Genomic DNA, 26,410 nt, shown 5'->3' on the forward strand with positions numbered 1-26,410 from the left:
TACCCGTTAGCGGCTGTCCGCTGCTACCGACTCCGTCGGCTACGAGTCCCTCGAGGGCTTTCGAGGAGCCCGGGTGAACTGCCCAGAGCGCCCATTGCCCACTGGTGTATGCGGTGACCATTGCTGCGGCGGATGGATATTCACACATGAAATGCATCAAATATGGCCCTCACACGATGGACGATGGTTCTCGCATTTCGAAATGCATAGTTAGCGTGGGGGTGCAGCAGCACAGCTACGCAAAGGCTGCTACGATCTAGATGGTAGGGGCAAGCGGGAAGGCAGGGACTTCGGGCACACCGAATCAAGTCGGCTTGACTTGGCTCAAGAGCAGCAGCAGTAGTTTCCCTAAGAGGAACTGCTGTCTGCTTCCCAAGTGAGTTTCTTCGTATCCAGGGGTTCCCTACCGGTTGCCTCCTGCTATTCGTCGTTCGCTTGTGTGATCCCTGCTGGCCCCAGTTCGTCCCGTGCCGCCATCCTTCCCTCACTGGTCCCTCTGGCAGAAGTAGCACAGAGCTCCCCGTCGCTCTTTCCCAACCGGCATGCTAGTTCGTGCTGGCCAGCCAGTCGACCAGCAAGCCCAAGGACTAGCTGGATGGCCGGCTGAATGTGGAATGAAAGTGGCAGCGATGGGGGGATATGGCAGCAGATCTAGGTCTTTCTCTTGCTCCCTCATAGGTGGATGTGAGAGTTGAGATGGCATCGGGGACTCCGGCGGTAGCAGCGGCCACTGCTGCCGTTCGGTCGGCACAGGGCGGACAGCGGGCCCCTAGGGGATAAGAGCACGGAGCTTCAGCGAAAGGACCGACTGAGGACGAACGAACGGACAGCGTCAGGTCGGCCTTACATTAGAAAAGCCAGGGGACCTTGGGATCCACCGCGGCGATAGCAGCAGCATCGGCATTGGTGAGAGTAACTGAGAGAAATAGGGAGTGAGAGGCACACGAAGATGGGACTGCTACGAAAGCCCTGGAAGAAAGGAAGCCTTCCTTCAGTAGTCTCTGCCGTAAGCCGCTGCCGTTCCCATAGGCTGTAGTATGTTGCTTGGCTTTGCCTCCAATTACGTCGTCGTTGGAACTGCAGGATACAGCAGAGCTAGTCGCCTGCCACTCCGAGACTCCGACTACTACCAGTAGCAGCCTATTAAAGCTCGCCCGGAGCGTGGCACATCGACTCACTTTGTAAACGTAATGGTACACAACGCATTTAACACAGACAACATCCAATTTTAGCTGAGACGACGCTTCCTCTAGGCCTTTACTGCTCGTAACTTCCGGCATCGTAGCACTGTACATTATTGGACGCTGCACACTGTTTGACCAGGTTACCTGATGAGGCATGCATAACGGGGAAAAATAAACAGTTACATTAGAGCCGTAGTAGGTGCGCTGTTCGGCGTCAGACAGATATTGGTAGCTGATACGGTGAAAACGACAATGTAGCAGACGGTGGTGATATTTGCGTTTTTAACAACCTCTTTCTTCAATAGCCAACAATGCGGACGCGTCTAGTCACACTTCGAGTGGAATCCGTTGCACAGACACGCACCATCTTCGTTACTAGCGCTCCACATCTCCTTCTCTTTTGCTCACATTCCAACTGCTTAGCTCGAGGCTGGCTTTTCGTATGGGCTCTTGGAGATGGCCATCCAAAGATAGATCCTAGTGCACTCTGGGGAGTCATTTTTTCAAAACTCTTTTCTCTTCTGTACCAGCAACTGCGGCGGCGGCGGCATCGGCGGGCGCAGCAGCCATCGCTAGCTCTCGCCGCTGCTGCTGCTGCTGCTACATACGGACCGATGCGGCCGCGTGGCCAACCACTACCGGAAGCGCGCTGACCAATGGATGATGGTCTGCAGTTGGACCAACTGATGTAGCCTAAGTATGGCCTCGTTGGTTAGATCCGCTAAAGCCTTGAGTGCGATCTTAGCGGTTCCAGCCTGTGCATCAACGACTTCGAGCCATTTGGTAGGGCTCTAGGTTGTTACTTGCGCCAGCTCACTGTGCTGTCTCTCCGGTGCCACCCATCAGCTCAACACTTCAACTGAACATGAATGCAGACCCTTTCCCCCCGCGCGCACACACGAAAACGGATCCGATCCACTTCCAAAGATTTACCGTACAAATCAGCTGACAGCCAGTTCGGTGCCAGATGGAAAGCCGCTGTGGCAAAAAGAGGGGCATGGCGCCGTATTACTAGATCAGGTCTATATTTCGGAAAACCCCGTTGTCCTATTTTAGCATTTTTCTATTAATCACTCAATCGCGTGCAAGCTAAAATGTTTTTATGTGATACATACAATCTATACAAAAATTGTTGGCGAGCAAAAAACAGACGGATAGCGGTAATAGCGGCGAGGATTTGCTTCATAGACACTCTGCAAGCTTCGTCTATCGTAATCTAAAGTGGCCTATCTTGTACTGTACAAAGTCCACCAAAAAAGTATTCAACAATTAACTAGGTAAGTAATCAGCCGAAAATACAAGTAGATAGGCATTTGCACATGAAGTAGCTGGACGAGCGACTAGTCTCTGAAGACCTAACTTGTAGTCAGAGCAGAAACACGGCGGAGGTTAGTTTGTAAAGATGGAAGGTCACCCAACCAGGCAGCCTACAGACTTTAATGCCAGGTACCGCACACGCGAACGACTGTCAATTGCCAATGCGGCCCCCTAGAGGCGATTGGTGGGTAGATAGGAACGAGAACAAGAAAGGACAAAGCTTAATTTATATCTAATTGACTCTATCCCCCTAGCCTTTCTCTTCCCTTCCTCGCCCTTAAGCCCCCTGCGTTACACTGCTGGCTTCCTCACACGCCGGCTGCTGGAGCAAATTCTAGCTACATACGGCAACCGATGTTCCGCGCGCTCCAAATCAACCTGAGGCTCCCACGATACTTCATGGTGTACATATGTATGTGTACTCTACGGCGTGAACCACCCATGGAAATTAACTAAATGCATAAGCGGGTGTTGTTTAGTCGCATAAAGCTGAATTCGTCACAGCTGTCTGCGTCACCCTACTTGAATAATGACTAATACAATGTCGCGGTTTCTTTAGTAATAACAATGGGCTGCTACATTGGCGAACGCGCGTAGCATGCTCACACGCAGTACTCATACAAGGGTACGATGCCTTCCGCGCAAGACAGGTAGGGGACCTGGAAGGTTAGACGGGCCTCTTCATGGCCATCACTACTACGGCTGCTACCATTACAGCTGAAGTCAGATGGCGGAAGTCAGTCTAGGAAGTGGCCGGATGAACGGATAACTACTCGGTCCGGGGGGCATGTGCCTATATATATATATATAAAGGCACTAATCACGTTAGCCGTGTCACAGAGGATTGGTCACTTTATCAGTTCATCTCTCTCGTTTGGCAGTAGTGTGTGATGTTCTCGAATCGGATCACGCAGCAAAGCGGTGGAGCTATGGCGGATGTAACGGCAGTGACTGCTGGTTGTCCTTTGCCTGCGTCTTTACTGCTTCGTCGCTGAGAACCAACAACAGTACCTATGTAGCAGCTAGCTGGCTCCCAGCAGGTATCCGTCCCATTCCCATGTGAACCGCCCTGTAGATCGGCATTGTGTTACGAGGTGTCTCTCTGTCGGTTGTTGCCGCGGCAACTAACGTACTGATGGACGCATGTGTCACTTGTGTATATCGTCGTGTATGTACAATGTTCATGTATGTGTGTGTATTGGCTTGTAGAAATGCGTTCGTGTACGTATATACGTGTGGCCGTTGTACTCAAACAACAACAACAATATCGATACCGTCATTCGCTCCTCGAGTCGCTACCGCTGCCGCTTCCCCATGACACATCTCCTTTCGCTTTCATCGGTCGGTGGGTCGCTCGCTCGCTGCTAGAAGGGTCGGTTGCCGCACACAGCCTCTCCCTCTCTTAGGCAGGCGGCCATTTGCAGTTCGCAGCTCGCTGCCGCCGCTGGCAAAGAGCTTGAGCTCAGCTCCTCTGGTGCTCCTGTTTCCTGATATATTTGGATCTATTCCCTCGAGTGGAGGACATTTGCAGTGAAAGAGTAGCTAGCTAACAACGTCGACTGACTCGCTCGCTGCTCGGAACTCTTCGAAAAAGACGAACATAGAAGGCTAGGCTAGCTTCAGCTTCACTAGTGCCCCGCACGGAGCAGACAGCCATGCCAGCTTCCCGTTAGCCGTTAGTTCGCACACTGGCTGACTTGCTTACCATTCGCCGTGGTGGCTTGCTTCTCTACGTAGCTCCCTGGGGACAGCCCCGGGTAGTGGTGACACCAAGCTCCTTGCAGGTTTACCAACGACTCACTGCAAGGACCTTGTTGAGGAGAGTAGCAGCGCCCACTCAAATACCTTCCGCGTGATATCTTTGCGTCCAAGGGTGCGGGCGCCCGACCGACTGATGGAATCAGCAAGCTAGCGTTTACTTCCTTACTTGCAAAAACCCAATCGCTCGCGAACCAACTTGCGATTGACCGGCCTTGGCCGAGCTGGACTGGCCGGGGCTGTTGGATTGGAAGTCTCCGGAAACTAGGTTATTGCGAACACAAGCCGTTGTATTAGGCTGAAAAAATGCGGCGACAGCAACAGTAAAGGCGACAATAGCGGCATAGGTAACGACAACGGCGTGCTCAGACCAGCAGTCCCGCTAGTTTGAACGAACTAGCTACTATACTATATATATATATATATATATATATATATATATATATATATATATATATATAAATAACTTCAACAGGCGCCAGACTCTAGGTCGACATCTCGGAGCAAGTAAGTAGGTAGCGCCTGCCTTCACTACAGTGGAAGCGAAACACGATTGGCTGTACTAAGTGCTACCACCACAGTCTCTTCCGTGGAAAAGGCGGCGTCAGAGTGGGTGTCCCCATCCACCAACTCCAGACCCCGTGGCGTAGTGGATCTCTATAGAGCGTTAGCCTGGCTCTGAGCTCATTAGCGCTCTAGCAACGTTCTGCAGGGTACTCAAGGGCTGTACGAGTCGCATCCCAGCAGCTCTTCAAGCGAACCTAACCAACCTACAACTTCCTTCCAGCTTGGCTACGCCCTATGTGTGTTTGAGCGCCTTTCCCATGCAAGCATGCTGGTAAACCTAACCGCTGTTTGCGCTACTACCCTTCCCGTGTGTCAAGCCAGCAGGCGCCCACAAGGACCTTCCGAGGGCCCAACGGTAGAATGTACGTAAGCATGAGTCTCTGTGTGTGAGTATCAAAAGGGATACGACTAAGGCGCAGCCGTACAGCAGCCGAGGAACAGCATGCAAGCAAGTCTGAACGGCGGGTGCACACTCATAAGGCGAGTCCCTAGGGACTGAAGGGCTCGTCTGTGGGGACTTAGCTTACACGATGGCCAAACCTCTTCCCTCGCCTTTCTACCTCTTTCTCCGCCTCTTTCTCTTCGTCAATATACCACCCAGTGGCAACAGAAGCGTCAGGCAACCGTACTACCACTACCACTGCTACTACAAGAACCGATTCCCGAAGACTCCTCCATTCCTAAGTATTTGGGTGTCTTCCAGGGGAGAGAGGGCCAGGCATGTAGGGCCATCGGACTCTACTGATGCTTCAGACGAAGCTGCCAGTTCGAGGTCTCCCAGGTGGGGACTTCACCCTTTCCCCTCCCCCCATTCCTGGAGTCTTAGAGTTACACGTCTGGACGCCGGTACTAGAGGAGTAAAGACCATGCCGCATGGCAGTTACTTTAGTTGCCAACTAATGTCAAAAACCAAAACAAAGTCAAGAGCCGGACATAGTGATTGAGAGTTCAGCAAGAACTTCCAACTACCGTGTTACCTACGTGCACTCTACCTATGTCAACTATGATCATGAATGGTGTCGGCGGGCACTTACTCCGCTTTCTGAGCTGTGCGAGCTTACGATTTGTAGTTATGCTGTTAGATTGTCAGCTACAATATTGCTTGGTTAAGGAATTATACTATTACATCTTGAGACTCCTTTATTGCTATTTTTAACAGTTTTAGACACTAGCTTATCATGTTTAGAAGCCAGGTATGTCAGTCACGTTCAGAAAATCAAACGCCTGATTACGTACCGCCGGTCTTGAATTGGCAAATCATATATTCATCCGATGATTTTCGTATCGAATTTGGCCAATTTATCCAGATTAGTGCGTAACTTGGCGCTCAGGCATGAAGATCCTTATAGCTTAGTCATTTTCTGAATGTGTTCCCTAAAAAGTACAATTGTATTACCTGGAAACGTGAGGAGAGTCTGGAGCAAACTGTTGACCCTTTCCTGTATTGTGAGCAAATCGTTCTATTCGACAAGTAGCAGTCGTTACATTGTTGCATAGTACAAACGAAGAACGTATTGAAGTCCTGCTTTAAGGGCTATTTCAAAGAGGACCATTTTGCGTGTATCTCAAGTGCACAGGAAAAAAGCTCCGTGTCCACCTTTAAAAACAAGGATAACTCACTTCACTTAGTAGTAGAAATATGCAAACAACTATTCACGGAACTATTTCCTAGAACCATACTTGGCAACGATAAACTATTTTGTTTATAAATTTTTTATACATTTGCTCTTCATATAATAGATCTTAACAAGAAGAGATTTACAAGTCGTTTTAATGAAAATGAGTAGTACTAGAGCATCATCTCTCCTTACGTCGACACTTTTCGTCATTCTTCAGTCGTTTGGTGCCTATTTATTTGCGTAGAGTTATTCCCAATGACGTGTGGTCGTGCCGGCAACAGGCCTCCCGACTTCCACCTTAATTCAAAATACCTATTACGATACGTTGATTGATGTTCAGTCCATACAAGAGAAGCTTCCCTGTCGGGTAACCAGATGGCGCCACCAAGCAGTATGAATGGTGGATGTGAGAAAGAGTCGCGCTCGGTTGAAATCGTAAAGATTCCATTATCGCCTGCGTAAAATCTAGCTTTTGTCACAAAAAATCAATGAATAGGCTGAAAAAGTAGATCTTGTTGTATAGTCGTATTTCCGTTTCCTACATCTCTGATAACTTTGTCTTCTGGATGTGGAAACGTCTAGCTGTTTAAAATGGTTACGGGAAAAAAAAAAGCCTAAACCCTGACCTGGTGTAGAAGTTTGCATGGAATTTGCTCAGTGCTAAAAACTTATTAGTATGGGGATTTTGCAGTTTTAAATAAGTTCTCAGCTAGCCAAGTTATAAATTGTCAACACGAAATATGAGTGATATGCAGTAAGCGCGTTTCTGAAAACCACATGGCTCAACGGACGTTCGTTGAAGTGATAGCGAAAAAATATATATATATGTATAGTTGCTATATATGGCGTTTCCACCCAACAGAACGTGCATTGCAACAGTAACTAATTATTCCCATTTTATTCCTTTCTTCTATATAACTCAGCTAATAGACTGAATCTGTTGCATCAAACTTTTTTTTGCCTAGTAGCGAAAATTCGTTTGACCGGTTTTTGAAAGCTTCTTCTTCAACAAATGTACTACTATGAATTTTCCCTGATCGATGTGTCTTTATTAATTAAACAGGCCTGTCAGATATAGAGTCCGCACCGTTTGGGGCACAAATATCCCAAGTTGTTTCAGTGGTTTTTTGACGTTGGCGAAAAGCTAAGTAGAGTATGTATCGAGAATGCTGATAGCATCTACCTTTGTTTGGAGCAACATCTACCTACTGTGAAATAATACGATAAAATTACAGCGGGCTTTTAGAGGAAAGCGAATACTTATATAGAAGTAAGCAAACAGTAAACACGTTAAGAGAACAGGGAACATTAGAAGTATGCACTTACCTAATAAAAACTTTTTTCTAAATAATAGCGGTACCACAGAAAGTTGCAGAAAATATTTCAAGTATCTTGTTTTTAGCGTCTTTGCTCACACAAGGCGCCGTAGTATAAATATCTTATAATGTATAACTACGTTCCCATAAGAGCACAGGCTTACAATGAAATAGCTCGATACAACTTTTACGCTCCGTTTGAGTGACGATACATAGTCCTCTATCTATTAAGAACGCATAATTACACAGAAACGATATAACCTATTATCAAGCATTCACGCCTAAGACAAACCGTGCTTCGCCGGAACCAGGTGCGGTACGATCGACAATTACGCCTACCAGTACGATTTGTTAGCCATCCGCGAACCATTTTCAATTGAAATTGTATGCCTCTAAATGTCTATTTCGAACGAGTTCTAGTGTTGTCAAAAGTCAGCCTTAGAAATATGCCTAGGAAATCTAAGTCTATTTAAAATTCGCCAATTTTTCATTTACCGAATTGATACTGACCCATATATCGAGACTGACTTGTACTGAAACTAGAATCTCATCAATATAGGCCCAGAAGTAACCTTTCTGTTGAAGGGAGGCAAAGAGGAATGTTCGCTAACAATTTTACGTAAGCTTATCGATTTACACCTATTTTATAGGACTAATGTCATACAGTCATATAGGTCTAATCCAGATAGTTTTTTGCGATAGCAGTGGATCAATGGAAAGAAACCAGTACGAAACATCTAACGCATGTTAACCCTTAGAGCAGACGCTCCCTATTGTATCTTTTTTCGTTTCTATGCTGTGGTCTTCGTCATTGTCGGCGGCGTCATCGCATGAATCGACGCCATTGCTGTTGCTGTTATTGTTATTGTTGTCGTTGTTGTCTGCACCGCCATCAGCTCATTCAGACTCTGTCACAACAGACAGAAAGAGTTGCAGAAGGGACAAGAGACGGACGCGCACTTCGTTCAGTTTCGAACCGTTGAACTAATCAACGAGTTAAGCGGGTGAGCATCCGCCAATCAAGCTAACAGCGACACCAGCACTTATCGCATATGTAGCAATATTGGTGACGTTTGGCGTGTCTCTATTTACGACCACTAGCCATCAGTATCATTCTCATTTTTTCAGCCCCAGGTCCAGGTCCAGGCCAGACTAATCAGGTTGCCCGGGCACCACGTTTCACTGCAGTGGCCCAATTTGAATATAATGAAGACAAGTCGTCGCGATGATCTCACAATTGAGCGTAAATTCATAGTGCTAATGCGTACTGGCATATGTCAAATACGTATGAAATATATGGCCGAGAAAATCAGCCTACTTCGAAGAATGGATAATAACATCAGTAAAAGCTATTGTTCGCATCGATTTATATAGCACCTTACGCTGAAAGATATTCCTCATGTTTTCGGTCATCCTTCTGAGAGCCCCTCGACAGATTTACAGCTCGCAGAACATCTAGTTCTGACTACAAGTTAATAAACGGAAGTTGATTCTAGGAAGAATCCATCTTTCTTGTGCATTACGAATTACAAATTAAAGCTCGAAATTGAAAGAAGACCATCTTCTTTTTCAGTGGTGCCTTTATTTCTCTTTTACCGTTGTTATCAACGTACAATTGACCTCAAAGAGCACCGTTGGCTATGATATGTATAAGAGATATGTGTAAAGTGTATGTAAAGTTCAGTTTAGTTTTAAAATGCAGTAATATGTAAACACTGTTGTATATACTCACACGTGCATAGAGTAGCGAGCAATTCGTTTCCGTTTTGCATCCCCTTCGAAGAACGTTTACGGAAAAGCAAATGAAGGCATTTGTAAAACAATAGCAAACTTGTTGCTCGATGTGAGGTCATTGACGAGAAATCAAGTTCAAAAGTATTTTAAAGATATACATTTGAGCTCGGTCCATGAAAACGATGATCAAAGATATCACTAATATTGTTTCTCTCGAATATCTGTAATTAACCCCTGACTCAATTATTAGAAGCCGACGAAGACCTAACCAGATTGAGGGGCGACGGGAAAGCCGCAGCCACAAATGTCACTCAGGAGAAACTGTGTAACATGTTGTGTGGAAAGGCCTGAAAAGCAAGCTGAAATAAGAGAAAGTAATGATGAACCCCACAGACTGTGCCCGATAAAACCTCAAAAACTCACATAGGGATAAAGCATATTTTATTCAAACAGTGCACTTAGCCCATTCTTTCCTATTCGGAACCTTATTACTGTTGCCAATAACGTACAAATGTGTGGGACTGACATGGGCTTCGCTGTCCTACAAATGCGCCCCTCAAAAGAACGGGCCGCGCTTCCGTTCCTATGGCCGCTTGTTCATGCAACCTTTCGGCACATTGACACGGCGTTCCAGCCTCCGTACTGTATTTACGTGGGTCAGTAACACGTATTGCGTAGGCGGGCGGCGAGCTACGGGCCGCTGGCTCTCATCGTGGGATCTCTGAGGGGTTCAAATAGTTCTGTCCATAATAGAGCGTTTATTATCAGGAGCCGCTAGCGACATTGGTGTCATCAAAAGTTGGTTCTGGAATAAGATACCGTTTCGTGACCGGCCTGTGACAAGAAAGGAGGAACTATTGCAACGAGCGTCTGAATGAGAGCTCTTGTATAGCTTCTACCGGTATATGGAAAATCAATGACTATGTATCTAGACTCGCATAGATAAGAAAGGATGTGTTAACGTTATACAACCGTGCGCGCCTATATACGCTGTGGATTCACGTGTATCACTTGAGACTCGTTTTTATTATGAGTAACTCCGATGAAGCAAAAAAGTTAGTGGCAAAACAACGGATTTTCCAAGATACACGTATTCTTTCACAGAACGGAAAGTGAAATAAGAACCGTTGTTGTGCCTGAAAGAACAATTTTTCGGAACTAATTTCGGCGATGCGCGACAGCGAACGGTGGCTTTACGTCGCGGCCTTCTATGAGCATAGCTTGCCACTGGCCCAAATATTCCAGGCCGGTCGCCCAGCAATCGGACAACGCTTAGTCGATTTCATTGCTTTAGTAGCTGATCGCTGAGGGCAAAAATAGTTGTTGTATAGTGCTTAGATACACAAGTAAAAAATCTGCTATAAAAACACTATATTTTGTTTTTGAATAATGAATTGAACAGTGACGCAAGTTGTTGTTGTCCGTTATATAGGTTCATTTAGAAAGCCACTGCTTAGAGAAACACAATAAATATAGGTCCTGATTCTACTCCTACTCAAGGTCGACGTACGTTTTCTGTTGCACAATGCCCGCGACCCATGGTAATTAATAAAAAAAGTTGAAAGCGGTAAATCGAATTTCTTTTATAGAAACTACCCTATAACGTTTGGTTGATGCTGATGTAAATGTTGGTCAAGTGCCATGGGCTGGCCGATAGGATAATGGAATTAAACCAATTACAAGATATCGTACTTCAGTAAGTGCGCGTAGTTTTTAGTACTACTAACTATTTTATTACTACTTAGTACTACTACTAACGACATTGTTCGTACGCGGCTGCATCGGCGCCTCCGTGCCAATGTGTCAAAATTTAGATGCCGATTATCACAGTTCCTAGCTACCAAAAAGAAACGGTCTTTTTTCCCCCCCCCCCCTATTCCTAAGTGACAGGACAGCCAACGTCACTCGCTGTTTTGGTGTATATGTTCATGACTACGAACAGGAGGGTCGGTGGCAGCGGCAATCCTGAAGTCGGCCCGGGAACGTCGGTGAGTGTAAAGCGGCAGAAGCATGCGTCCACCAGCGCAAACGTAGTCGTCGATATGGCGAACGAGTCGTGACGCGAGCGTTAGAAATCAGAGAATAATTCATCGGTAGACGTTGCAGCATAAATAGAGCCACTTTTCTGTTCCAATGAGTCGCGTCGGACCGACGTACACCTGACATGTCGTGTTACATTGCGCATCGAGTAGGCCAGACTCGTCCATCGTCTGCTCACAACAGTGATGATGCTTCAGACACTGCACTAGACACCACTCGCACGCAAACAGAAGCCGTAGGTATAGCTACACTTCCGGAAGAGCCGCTTAGATATATATATATATATATATATATAGATGAGATATTTATAGCACAAAACGGACTTTGACAGAAAATAGCTCTGTGAGAGACAACGGGAAATTTGACAGAAAGGCAGCTTCGTTATCCCTCAGCCGTGCCATTGTAATTTAAAATGCGGCACATCGAGCAAAATGCTCATTCTATCATTTTTCTTCGATAGCGATAGCGTCACAGCATTGCTCGCCCGCTTACGTACGCACGATATTGAACTGTCGCTTTATAATAGCTCTGATTATGCAGAATACACAATGTAGACTAGTCAGTGAGCGCCCTGTCCAGTGACTCGCTAAGGGTTCTCATTCGTCCTTAGTGAAAAGACTTTCTTAATGACACTTGGATAGCACGGCTAATGATAGACGGACCATGCCTGCGAGTTCCAGTCAAAAGACTGCTCGAACATTGTCGCCTTGCTGTGGCTGAATGGCCATAGACACAAGCCAGGCATTGCCGAGGGCAAAAGCCTCACCCGTCCCCCGACCACCGGATCGACGAAAACGAGGCCACCATCGTAAGATTGTTCTTCTGCCACGCGAGGCCTTACGCTTACCACGTTGTTAACATTTTCCTCAGCTTTACTTGTCAACGAATATCTTGGCATCTGCGACTTAGCCGCCGTCATCGATAGACGCCACCGTTGGGATGGCACAACTAGACAACCCAGCGATCGTTGTTATGCAAATATTCGCGCACAACAAGCTGCGGTTCCTCATCTAGCGCCGCCGCCGCCGCCGCCGCCGCCGTCTTCTTCCTGCCACAAGCCAAAGCGTGCCGCGATGCGTCCCAAACAAATTGCACAAGACAACAGTTGAACGATTAGCGTTACACAAAAACTACTGCTGCTGCTGCTGCTCCTGCTCCTACTGGCTCCTGTTTATTGAACCTCAGTCCGAATGCGAAGTGAACACGTAGAGATAAGATACGGCTATGGCTGTATGCTAGACACGGCTAGTGTTGCTTTAAGGACCACTTTACATTAAGCAACTTTCTTAAAACGCACTATTACTACTAGCAATGAATGAATGGAGCTAGCGGCGTAAGCCGGATGAGTCCAGTACGCTTACTGGGCTAAAGAAGACCCGTTGGCCAGCATCGACTCCCCCGCGAATCGGCACGCTCCCCTTGTGTCTCTTACTGAAGAACACACACCGATGCGTTAAGTGCCGAGTCAAAATAGACGACCAGGACGAATGTACCGTATCGAGAGCAGAAGCACTGACAGCAAAGACAATGCGTAAAGACGACAATGACAGGCCGCAGACTTCGCAATGTACGCGAACGCCATGTTTACAGCGCTACGATGTACTAGACAGATGTTAATTGTGAACCAACAAGTGGCAGTATTAAGGGGAGGTTTGTCTTTTGTATTTTTCAACGGATAGTCCCAACGGCGTCCAAGATAAGCGGCAATATTCAGCGTTCATTGATGAGACTACAGCCTCGATCGGTTACTAGTTCCGAGCAGTGTTGCTGTCAAACTTTACCAGCAGTCCACTATCTAATTACGAGCGTAACTTTCTGCGTTTTGTTGAGCTTGTCCTTTGAAACATATAATAAAGGCAGCGTACAGACGTAAATCAGTCAATTAGTTAGCTCGCCAAACAGCCAATCAGTTACCTGTGAGGGTTGAACACTTGCAAATCGTCGAAGAAGAAAATGCAAAAAGAAGATTAAAGCCGACGCAGCAGTATTTAGTCGGTAGCTAAGGTAAAATAGGACGAACTTACGGCGTCTACATCGAATGATGACAACGCAAATTGTTACCACCTACGTACGTGTGTATTTTCCAGTAGCAGTAGTCAGCGGTGTCCACCCACACCCACCCACCACAGACGGCTACCTAACTTAACGCCAAATGAACGTGAGACCGGTGCGTTGCACAGTGTTGTGCATTGTGCCAGACCCGTCACGGTTTTAGTCCGTGATTTTTGTTGTTGTTGTTGTTGCTGCTGTCACAAACTAGGACTGATTTAAGTCGGCACGACGTTCATATGCTGAAGAGGCAATAGAGAACCGATGAAGTCTCAAGGGAATACAACTGGAAAATCACAACACTTCTGTCTGGGTTGCGACCCGTTTGCAGTAGAACTACAAGGTCGACAACTGGTAAAAGGCTCGCTATAATTGAGGCGTAACATGCCTATGAGCGTCATATTCTTTCTATTTTTTTTCCCCATATATACTACAGCTGGCATACATTGGCAAGAGGTCACAATGACTATAAGACATTACGACCTGACGTTCGTTGTGGACATTATTGTGGATAGGGTGCCTGCTTTTCTATTTCTATCCTATTAAAGGAAGAGTATCTGTGAGGAATCGGTGTCCGGCGGCTTCTTCATCTACGGTTCTACCCCATAACAAATAAATGCTATCAGTTTCAAAAGTGGTTTTAGGTATTTCTACAACAACGACCTCCGGTTTCCTCCGATTCGTAGATTGAACCATCATCATAGTAAATACGTAGTCTCGATAACGGAATGGATAGTCAATGCCTGCTGGTAACGGGTCACCGACACACCATACAGACGCATGGTATTAGCCATCAATACCCTAAATGAAGGATCGATCACCTTAATTTAAATCGTTAACGTTTGCTGATAAACCAAAACAGCTTTGTCGTTAAGGTTTATCTTTAATCTAGATTTAATATGTCTAGTATGGATAAACTGAAGAATATATAGATGTGGACCCTATGTGGTATTTTTCAATTTCCAAAAAAGCTCATCCAAGACGTTGAATACGACGGATGGGCAAATCCGAATTGACTTACACTTAGTCTATCAGTTTTCGCGTAGAGAAGACTCAGAGTGCACGCAAAATTAGAACCAACAAAAAAGAAATGTTATAAGATTTGTTCAGTAAAAAGGGCGCACTCGTCTGATAGTGACAGGCTTCGGAGCGCAACTTCGATGACAACGGTGCACAAGCTATATAATATGCTTTGAAGTAGGGATTGACGGCCACCCGCAGTAGAAGCTCGCCACTACTGGAGTCAACCAATACCTAAAGTAATTAAATGCGTTCTAATTTTTCTTAATTAAATAATTTTTCTGATGACCCGTTCACCATGCGATTCAGCTGTTGTTATGATCTAACAAAATTGGAAGTTTTTTAGTACTTTTGTCAGAGTGTTTGCTTAAAAAGCTTAGCACTAGCTTACTTTTACCCTTGGATCGCATGCAGCCTTTGACCATAATGTTTTTTTTTTTTTTTGTTTGTAAAATACTTGTAATCGGAACGAATTAGAGACTTGTTTCTATCCATTAGATATGTGCAAGTAGATCTTACGCGCAGAGGGACGTGTACAAAGCAGCAAAAACACAGAGCATATCCATCTATACATTTTTCATTCGTTTATGTAAGGAAATGTTCTTTCAACTTATTTTCTTACAGCTCTTATTTAACAAGAGGAAGACCTCTTGTTTCGCAATTGCGCATATAACGGTAATAGTAAATTATTTGTCGTTAACAAGTTTTTGTTTTTGGTGTTAACAAAATTTTCCGACTTTGGCATCGCAATCATTCTACAGAACGAGATAAATAAAACCGTTATCCCTAAGCGGGTAGTAGTAGCAGTGACAGTAGCTGGGCTTTAAGCCGATAATGCCGTGCGGCCCGTCACACTTTGGCCTGCCATTGTCATGACGAGATTTTCTTTTTGTAGATTTTCCAGGTCAAAGACGACAGATTACATTGCTAGCAATAACTACCAAGCACAGCATTTCCGGAAGCGGCTTTGCCCCAAGTGTTTTTCCATCGGCAATTCTAGAAATGGCACAAATCATATCGATGTTGCTTCGGTATCATTGACAAGTTCTGTGACATGTAGAAAGCATATTTAGCATAGCGAGTTTAGGATACACACTCGTCGAGCTTAGCTTACGTAATCTAATTGCCTGCATGTAAACAAGTCATTGTCAAAGACGTCCATAGTTTGACTAGGAACAATCTGAATCCAGCGCGTCGAAGACATAAACAAGCGCCTCACCGCTGTGCGGTCCCGAGGGTGAATATAGCACTAGCTATCAACCGAGATCCTGTCTCTACAAAGCGTCGAAAACAGCAACAACGGCAATAACAACAATAACGACAAGAAAGCAGCGAGCAAAGTTTTGTCACAGATCTTAACAAATTCTCGACGATTTTACGGCAGCGTCAAGTGATAGGGTGTGTCGTAGTCGAGCACCACAAGAAACACGGTAAAATCGATAACGATCACTGTACATCATCGATTAATGACGGGGGGGAATAGTTAGATCTTGTTATTGTACCGTTAGTTCTAGCAAAGCGTGACGCAGGCGGTAGAAACAAGCGATTCAACTTATTCTTTTGATGCCCTTCCCTTTTTGCACGATCCCTGTGCCAATAGTTTGATAACGGACCAGAACTTACTCGAGATAGTTGTGCACAAAAGCAAATACACACAATAGTGTAGCACATACATAAAAAAAAAACAGCCAGAAGTTAGCGCTTTCTGGATAGGAGAGGTATGATTGTGTGTACACAGGACGGATCAGTCTAGAAGTGAAGCATAAATATAAAGTGCGTACGATCGCTGATTTATATATAATGACAGAAATGGTCTGTCGAGAGCCGAGACATTCGAAAGACTACGAGGAAGGAAGATCTCGTTCTGTTGGTGTGGATGATGCGGCCCTTATGTCTGACCTATATCATTACCTTCATATATTGCTATATAACGATATACAACAATCCCTGTTCATCAGCAGTTATTCAACAGAAGAATAAGTGGCCTATCATCATTCTCGCATTTCTTTGTTTTTCTCACTGAATATCCCTATTTATATCTCTCCCCTTTTTCCGAACTCTCTATTTCTAGGTCTGTATTGACTTTATATACCGACGTTGGGATGCCTATTGCTTCTTGGCCGCCACCGCTAGAAAACAACAACAAGCCGCCGGCCTCTCAATATTTCCATCAAATCCATAAGCTCGCGGGTGCCTAACCGCTTCCCTGGACAATAACGACAACAAACAACAACCAAAACATCAGCGACAACAAGAACTTAACAGAACGATAATTTCACATCACTTTCTCTCTCTCTCTTTGAGTCTTTTCTATTGTTGTTGTTGTTGCTGCTGCCCCGGCGTCAATCTCAGCTTCGAACCGTCGCCCTCGATCGTCTTCCTCATCGTTTGGCCGCTGCCGTCATTTTGGCCGTGTTCGCCATTCTGCGATCAAATCAATAAATCACAGAGTTTAATGGCTCTGGTGACAAGAAGGCACTTTGGCGTATCATCGTAGTCTCGTCTGTAACTGAGGAAGCCGCCTACGCTATTGCTGCATCACTGTCGCAGGTCCGATATAAAACACAGGGTGTTTTAAAAGTCGAGACAAATTTCAGAACATCTTTTACAACAGGATCGTAAGGCGTCTCTATTTTTTTTGGCGCTAAAAGTTGAAATTTGGGAGATAAACAGACTCAATCCACAACGGGTATTTCGGAGATTATGAGAATGCACGAATACTCGTTTGTTTCGCTGAGAGATGCGCATCAAGGACGAGGCTTGCTCGTTTCCCTATGTCTAAATTTTCGAGTAAGTTAACTGAAACCTAATAGTGATAGTAAATCAAATAGGTAAACATTTAGTATATCGTTCTTGGCTTTCAAAAAATATTAATTTCCTCTGAAAATTGCACATTTAAGAGTGTTTGTAAAGTCTGGGACCCGGTTTCTTTTTCGGCAAAATTTAAAAGCCGATGAAGATAGCTGAATGATACATAGAGTACTAACGTAGCATTTGGCGACACGATCAGCTGTCCCTTAGGGATTTGGGGAAATTTTGGGAATTGGGGATGTTATTATATTTTTAGTCAGTTTTTAATGCTACAACGAAATAGCCAAATATAATAATAATAATAACCAAAACACTGACTGATTGATACTAACGACAAACGGACTAACTTCTCAACACAGACTCAATTTATAAGGCTAACATCGATGTTCGTGTGCGTCCCTGTTTGAGAGTTAAGGACCATTCGATTCGCCCAGTTGCTTGAAACCCTGATCTAGCAAATAAGAAGCTCCGCTAAGAAAAGTCCTTCTAACTTCTCTATATTATTAAGAGTGCTTATAACTTAAATGGTCTTCAGCAGCTGGAAATATTTTTGAAATTTGAGAACATGCATCACTCTTTGGACGGTCAATCAAGTTATGGTTAACGGCGTCTTTTTCAGTAGCTGAAAACTACTCGACTACTTGCTAAGTTCTGCCGAGACACTTCATTTTCATCAATAAAATGGTACGTTGTGGTCCTTCAGAGCTAAAGCATGTCTTCGAATTTCGACAGTTTTTTTTTTGCTGGCGTTGGGGTTCTACTAAATGAAATAGCCGAGTCTTGGCTTTACGGTGATGGGTCTAGATTTTAAGCCGCAACGAAAAATGTAAGTAATTTTTTTTAAGCTGAAAAATCAAACCTTGAATGAAGGAGCGGAGTCCCCCATAAAACCACATGACTTCACTTCCTCAACTGACGCAGTGCTATCCGCACGGTTATATCCTTCCCTAAGTAATATCTGCACACTCATTTTAAATATAGTAAATAGTATCTACTATTAGCTGTGAAATGAATATTGTTGCCCCTAGTGGAATTCTGTTGCTCCTTCATGAACTGGGCTCGAGTTTCAAAACACTCGGAACAATTAGAGAAAAGCAAAAGTAAAAACGTCTTCAGCTTCTCCTAAACACTGACAGATGTCCACGACCAAATTGCACCAATATACTACCGGCATAATCATCATGATCAGCAGCGCCGGTAGTGTCAACGTGCAATATATATATATATATATGTATATGGTCGTAGACAGGAAGACAGGGCCATGTATGCGAGATAGAGGAGACGACGCAGACGAGCCGAGCCTGCCGTCGCAGCTAACGCTTTGTTTTTCCTTTCGAGTCAGCGCCTATAGACAGACGCAGGCGCGTTGGTAGGGGGAAGAAAGAACCCGCAAGCCCAAAGCCCGTCGAGACGTTCCATATTCTCTACCGCTCGTAAATACTGCGCTAGTGCTTTTTCGATATACAGACATCGTTGCGTGTGAGTGTTGTCGTCTACCGCAGTAAATTAGCGGTATCCATCACTCGTTCGATGAGTGTGCTAATCGCTCTACGACGAATGTATCGGGGTTCTCTCATGTGCTCCCACCGTGAAAATAATAATTACCGATACTAATAGCGTTTCGTTGGACGGTCTAGCAGTATCGAGTGTCGATCAGAACGGACCTTTTCAACCAGCTTTGCCAAGGCGATAACGGGGCTGAGTTCAGTGTCAACTCTGGTGGCAAGGAATTGAGCGCCTTGCATACATTGGAACAGCTGTTAACTGGTATCTCTAGCGGACGTCGACGCGTAGTCGCATCGAAATTGTAAAAAATAAAAAAATAAAAAAAAAAACGTCGACGAAACTCAATGGAGATGAGCCAACAGCAAACCCGGATGGATTAAGCTTACAAAAGGTTTCACCATCGTCTGCGATAACAGTCGACGATAGCCACTTTGGCTGGATTCATATTTAACAATCTTGATCGTTCGTATCCTTCGAAACAGGAACTAAAATAGCATGAAGCTCTAGGAGCAATCCAAGAACGAAAGATAGACACCCGGCGTTACAACAACCGCTCGTAAACACATCCTTCTCACATAGTTGATTCGCTTTGGTCGGTGTCGTACCCTAATGGGTGTTTATAAGATTGATTCAGTTTCTTGTCACAAAAAAATGTTCGCTAACTTTTCGTTGTTTTGACTGTTTCGAGTGTTCAATCAAGGGACACAACGAAAGAACGGCGGATATTGACGCACACAAGCACACTAGCCAGATAGAAGACACAATGCCAACTAGGCTATGCGTGTACGGTATCGTCGATGTCAGACAGCGTTCTGGAAACAAGCCGTCGGCATTTTTTTCCTCCAATCACTGTTACGTCTCGATTGATCTGAATAAAGCACGGAACGGTTAGTGGCTAAGCGTCGAAACGGTCGCACACAAAATTAACTTACATTGCATGCACACATACAAACATGCATACAAACACATACACATGCTCAGCCACGAAAACACGAACAGCTGATACAAGTCGACCGCTAATAAATTTTGATACGAACAGTATCACTTCTTTATTGGGTGGCAACAGCAACATGAAACCTATCGTCGTCACAGCTCAGGCCTGTTCTTCAGGCTGTAGCTGATTTCTCTATTCGATCCGCTAATCTCGTTTCGCTCGTCACGGAAGCCGGTCCAACTCTTACATCTCGTGTAGTTTTAAGCATTGTTTCGCTGCAGGCGCGATTTTTGATACGCTTCGAACAAGCAATTTGCTCAGGGTAGTGCAGGACACCATCGGCAAGAGCGTGCGTGCGTGCGCACACGCACGCACGCTCTTGCCGATGCAAGAGCGTCGCCGAGCTCTTGTCCTGTACGCACGCACGAAGCGATACTTGCCGGCGTTGTCAAATTGTTGGTTTTATTTTACAATTGAGCCATAGCTATAATAGATAAAGGGAGAGCAAACGAACGCCATTTCATAAAGAGTGAAAAGGCTCGGCCACTCTTGGGTATCGGCCTTTTTTTACCAGCACGGCGGCAGGCGCTCAGTTACACTATAGGCATGTTTTGCTTCCTTTATCGTTGTCATGTATTGCTTTCAACAGCTCAGTAGCGGCCGTCGACTTATGTTGCCTCCCGTATCCGTATTTTCCTTGCGTTTAGGCAGTCGCTACGATTTTTTGCCGCCGCCGCTGCTGCTGCCGCCGCCGCCTTCGGGTTGCTGACTCACATATTATGATCGTCTCACCTCGGTTCCATAGAAGTCGCATCAACGACTGGAACACTGAGACACTATCGATGAGTGCGAAAGGGCAGATAGACTCCGCCGGAAAGATCCGCTCAGGATAGAGCATGGCGAAAGCTTATGATAGCAGTAGTTCTTCCAGTAGATTTCAGCAACATCAAGCATTCACGGAGGCATCATTCAGAAAACCAAAAGCCATCTTAGAACGTCAGTTGTATAAGCTTGAGTCGATAATGCTAATTAACATGCAATGAACTTACAGACGCTTACTGAATACAGACAGACAAGTCGACGTAGACAGCAGCCCCTAGTCGGTCTCATCTGAACCTACATATTTGAGCCTAGAGAGCCGATTTCAAGCTGGTGATGCTATTGCTGCTAACTCAAACATCAGACAACTTTCACCGACCAGTCATTTGGCATATGTTTTATCACAATTGTGAACGATACGTGAAAACACAGAAGGCACACACAAAGTGCTTCTATGCCACTTTCTCTGTGCATTTAGTAGTGACTGCCGATATCCAGACTGGGATTTAGCAAAATCACGCCGTTCGACAGCTAGATCGGTTCAGTTTATACAAATTGATATATATACACGTATGTCTTCATCGAGCTGAGCTGCATTTAAGTAAGCGCTGCTATTTGTCTGTGTGAATGAACGGGTTACTTTCAGAAAGACGAGACTGTTGTCGAGCGCGGAAAGCCGCGCGTTCTTGTCGTCCTTGCCGTTAGAGCCGCTTCGGCCGTACCGCTAGCGGCCTGAAATTACCGCCGCCTGAAAACAGATCCGTCCGCTATCGACTGATTCGAAGACTAGAAATTGCCGTCGGCGGCAATTGTCCCAGTTTGTTCATTTTTGCTTTGCTGACGCTGATAATCATGCCGCCCATGGTCCGCCGCCCAACCTTGGAGAATATAATATACATAGATTATATATAACTTAGAGATTTCCCTTTCCCGCTGTTCGATCACTCAGTTTTAGTGTCTCTAGTTCTGATCTGTGTACGCACTTCCTACGGAAATTGAAGTGGTAGCGAGTTAAACAGCTTCCCAGGCAATTGCGTAACGAAGCGTCGCAACTCTGATGCCGCCATAACAAGTGATGCCATTTTCAATCTAATCCTTTATATGCGAAAAATTGACAAACTTCTTCAATATGGGTGGGGGGGGGGGGTGTAGGGGAACACACGTGGATTATTTCAACAGGAAACTTCGAATTGGCAGGCTTAAGATAAACGAGTTGACAGGAGGCAAACTGACGGATGGAAAAGAACGAGCCTCAGGAAAACTCGAATTTTTCTGATACAAACATCTATCGGCTGAAGCGTTTCCCCTGACTAGCAAACGACAGGGATTGTTCGAGTCTAGGATCGTTCATTGTCAATACAACAAACTTAATCCCATGTTGTTTTGCTGGACTATGGTTTGGTTGCAGCTGCTGACGCTTGTGTCATATTGCCGCTCGAGCCCTGCCAGTAAGACGCGTTCAGGTGCTGGCGGGTTCAATTCTGTCACCAACTGACGCCTGTTGTGTCGGTCTCGAGGTTAGAATTGAGACGTCGGCCGGAGTACAGCGTGTGTATTCGTGAAAACGTGACCGCTTCGGTTGAAACCGGTTTTCGCTCCTCCATAAAGGCACCTCTGTCTCAAATATATAATCATTCCTCTCTGGCAAAAAAAGACGTGATCTGGACGGCTAATTTTTTTTTCAGCTCATTTTTGCGTGTCAGTCGGCAGCCAGTTGAATGGCCAACCACTAACTACTCAACGAAAGGAATGAAGAAGCTAGAAGTTCGTCAACATCGACTCTAATAGGGAGCGCGATCGCTATGAATACTGCCTCAGCAGCACTAACTAATGTTTAACGAGGGCGAAAATTTCAGCCGTGTGGGCCGTGTACTCGTACATACCGTCATTGGTCTAATATTATAATTTAATAATAAGAGTAAATATACGTCTCCAACTATATATGCACAGAGTAGGTGATTGTCAAGTGCTCGTTCTGTCGCCAGATAACAAAAAAAAAAGCCCAGCTTGTATATATTGTGTTACTTTCAACATATATATATATATCCTATATAGATGTATATACACTTGAGAGAATGCTTTGGTCGTTTACGCAATGTGCTCCTATTGACGGACTGTTCAATGCTCAATTATACAATGTATTGCTGGAAACGGAACACACTATGTATTGTATGAAATAAAGATACTTCTGAAGTAGTTTAGTGCGTTATGATTGGTTGAACAACAAAATAAACAATTTTCTATTAATCAGTAGTGCAGATTTTCAATGGGTTCTAATTTCTAACTAATAAAAGTGAATCAATAAGTTTTTCGTAATATTCTTTAGCTTTACTTTATAAACAGATAAAATTGCACATCTAGCTTCTTTCACATAAATCCACATCTATGTATAAATTCAGATATGGGCGTTATTGTACAACAAAGACAATGTAAAACCGAATAGAGAAACAACAATGTAGCTCGTACGAGTGTAGTTCATTAACACTTCTTAGTCTATCTAAATATATGTATAGCATATATATATATGTATATAGAAAATCCATATATGTGTATATATGCGTTTACACTGATCTTTCCACTAGATTCGCCGTTGCTAGTTAGCAGATTAGGTTACTTACTTTATTTAGTCGTAGTGGCTATAAGGCGGGAGGTATTGGCTGCGATCTGAATCTGCAACTGTTGTCGGCAGTAGCAACACCTACTCGAAACTCTTGATGCGCGAAGAAAACGTGATCTGAGGAAGCGTGGTCCACATTAAGACGTATTAGTTGCTTTAGTCCGTTGCGATCCCTGGAAATGGTAATCAATTGCCAATGTTAACCGTTTCTGCCCTATTGATAATCATTAGGTATGATCGTTTCATGCGTCTTTCTGTCCTGATGAGGTGATGAGAGGAACGAGAGCAACTCCCACCTACAGATACGGAGCTGTGGTGCATCTGCAACGCGTCACGAAGTCTAATGAGGCCTGCATGACAAGTGAATACGTGCAGTATACATGTATTAGGATGGCGTAAATTACTATAGGTCAAGTCTCAAAAAGCCATCGTTTCGCACCACCTACGGGTAAACGTAAATACTAGCAGGGCATTTTGAAACGTTCGAATAGTATTATCACAAACCCGATAGGCAATGTCTAAATTTCTGCTCACTGGCGTATCTTATCTGGCTGCAAGCGAGAAGTAGCTACGGTTCCCTAATGCAACCAAAGGCTACGTTAAATATACGTGAATGTACGTAAGTACTACGACAGTGTGAAACTTGTCTAGACGAACGAGTGATTACTTTCGACCATAGTGATTTCTGCTAGATAAATAGCAAGAAATAGAAACACGATTTAGAGCTCCACGAAACATATGAGCTTACATGATTATAAACGCTGAAAAAAAATTGATCAATGATTGGAGAATACAAAAAATCAAAAACTTTTAAAATTCATCTGAAATTATAAATATCTGACGCAAAATAATTTGTCAAACACGCGCACATAAATATATATATATATATATATATGTATATAACGGTAACGGTGGTTCAAGAACCATTTCTAATTTCGAAAAATATTTTTACATAGACACAGTTTAAAGGAGCATCACATATTTATAGACTATCGATACCCTTTCATGGCTTCATTGAAACGCGAACGTTCTTTCTATGGATTTCGCAGTAACCGATAGTGCATCCATTGAAGAGTTAATGAAAGCCTATGACTCTCACTACACTGTGGTGGCTAGACACACCAAATCTAGTCCACGTACTTGAAGTTCTAGCACTTCCTCTGTTAAAATTATAGTCGAGGGTTATGGGTACGTATTTTAATACAGTAACAACAAACACAAAATGTTCACTGTGTCCCGAAAGCAGAAGCTTGTTTTCATTTTCTTTTCTGTAAGAGGCGAATCACCATCTTCATTTTAATCTTCATGTAATTGTTGGATATGATTGTATCCCTTTTTTTTTTTCGATACGTATATATATTGATTCGTGGACATACAGACCCGATGTGTGTCTATGTTGTGTGAATCTCAGACTAAGCAGATACCTGTCTAAGAACTGTAAACTGTGCGCTTCTAGCGGGACATTCATCATACTCACTGACGTTTGAGATCGTAGTGTAACGTTAAAATATAGTTACTACTGGCTAATGATATTATATTCGAAGGCAGATCTCTGTATCGTTATGTCGCGACGGTATATTGCTATATCCAGTGGAGCTTGCTTTTTTCGCCGAATCTACGAGTCCATAGTGGCCTACAGAACTACATTGGTAGAAGTGGCCATTTTAATGTGGTAGTAGCTGTGTTGACGTTATAGGCAAAAAGGCCGTCCGTAGCACTGTACCCTTTGACTAGGCCACTTCTAGCCACTCCGTTTTGGACTCATCCACTCTCCTACTCAGTAGCTTAGTAGCGCAATGAATCCGAAGTTCTTCTTGCAGATAGCTGGCTCTTCGTGACGAGCGAATGTAAAGTGCTTAGGGTAGTGCCTGCATAGGTACTTGGTTGCAGTGCGTCGAGACAACCTACCGTAGCTGTTCGTCTCCATTTGCTTGACTAGCGGGTCGCTTATGGTATAAAGTTATAGGTGACTGTCTTGCACCTGTGATTGTCCGAGGCTGCGCGACGGCAAAGCGTCTGATTCGATGTACTGTTATGTTGCGCCCTGAGCCAGTCGTCGACACAAATACGCCTGGCTGGGCGACAGCACTACACACTTGCATAGCTATCCATGTCGTACGTGGTGTCAATGTCGCTAAAGGCGTACGACGTATCTCTAGGGATCTTATCGAACACCAATCTTTAGGTCGCTAGCCAGCCAGAGTAGTCAGTTAGACTGCTTCGAAGGGAAAGGGTTACCGCTGCTAGTTTGCATTTATTTCAAAAAGAGTCAGCCGCGGTATGTGGTTCGTAGCTAAGTCTAGGCGCAGGACAGCGGCAGCGATGTAGAGATGCAGCATCGTGCTCGTGCTGATCGTGGTCTCCACGTCTCTCGTCAGAGTCCTCCGGGACCACCGCAGTGAGCGCGACGGGGCTCACGTCTTCAGCGCTGCTACTGACGACCGTCCACTGGTCCTCCGTTTTGCCATCTCGTGCTTTTCTCTCTATTCCAATTGAACCAAGCACATAGTGCGGGCCAAGTTTTTGGTTCTGCAAGCAAAACCCCTAGTCTCAGTATCGCTGGCTATCGCTCCCCCTTCGGCTCTGGGACTGCCATGGGGGCAGCAGCCAAGGGCACGCAGACAGACAGAGCTCAGTCCGCTCCCGACGGGATGCTTCTTCCAATTTCGACATCCCTCTGGGAGGTGCCAGTGTAGCAGGCAAGCACAGTCGCTCGCTGCCTGTTTGTCCCACCAGCCGATGGTGTGCACGGGTACGGACTACATCTACAGGGGCAAAACACAACTACGCCTACGGGCAGTTAGTTCATTCAGCTAACTGACACTTCCTATGCCAGTTTGGCAACAGAGTTGGTAGTTGGCGTCCAATGAAAAAGGATTGCTTCGCCCAAATGCGGTGTTTTCCTCAAGGATCACCGACATAACCGCTTCCGTGAGAGCCACCAGACGCCGTCATCAAAGACCTACCGACACTGACTGGCTAAACCCGGACCCTTCTCTTTATGCCGCTTTTTCTCGAAATAGTTGTCACCTTGTAAGCACACTGCCCGCTCACTAGTCGTTTCCTCTAGTACTGGCAGTTCTACATCCATTTAGCCTTTGGTGCGGCTGGCTGCTGCA

General features: G+C 44.9%; 1 protein-coding gene and 2 long non-coding RNA genes across 6 annotated transcripts in view; 2 read left to right on the forward strand and 1 right to left on the reverse strand.

Annotated features, from left to right (window-relative positions):
* Positions 1-26,410, forward strand: part of L (zinc finger protein Lobe) — a 172,525-nt gene that overhangs the window by 27,489 nt on the left and 118,626 nt on the right. The window lies entirely within an intron of this gene.
* LOC147756171 (uncharacterized) lies at positions 16,895-18,385 on the reverse strand. The gene is made up of 2 exons (XR_015326296.1): positions 18,275-18,385; positions 16,895-17,028 (listed from the first exon to the last, which is right to left on the reverse strand). It is a non-coding gene; the product is annotated as an uncharacterized LOC147756171 (long non-coding RNA).
* LOC147756172 (uncharacterized) lies at positions 18,650-22,871 on the forward strand. Its single transcript, XR_015326297.1, has 2 exons — positions 18,650-19,808; positions 21,321-22,871. It is a non-coding gene; the product is annotated as an uncharacterized LOC147756172 (long non-coding RNA).

The sequence above is a fragment of the Varroa destructor genome, unplaced genomic scaffold (genome assembly GCF_002443255.2).
Source record: "Varroa destructor unplaced genomic scaffold, Vdes_3.0 BEIS01000004.1, whole genome shotgun sequence".
NCBI lineage: Eukaryota > Metazoa > Arthropoda > Arachnida > Mesostigmata > Varroidae > Varroa > Varroa destructor.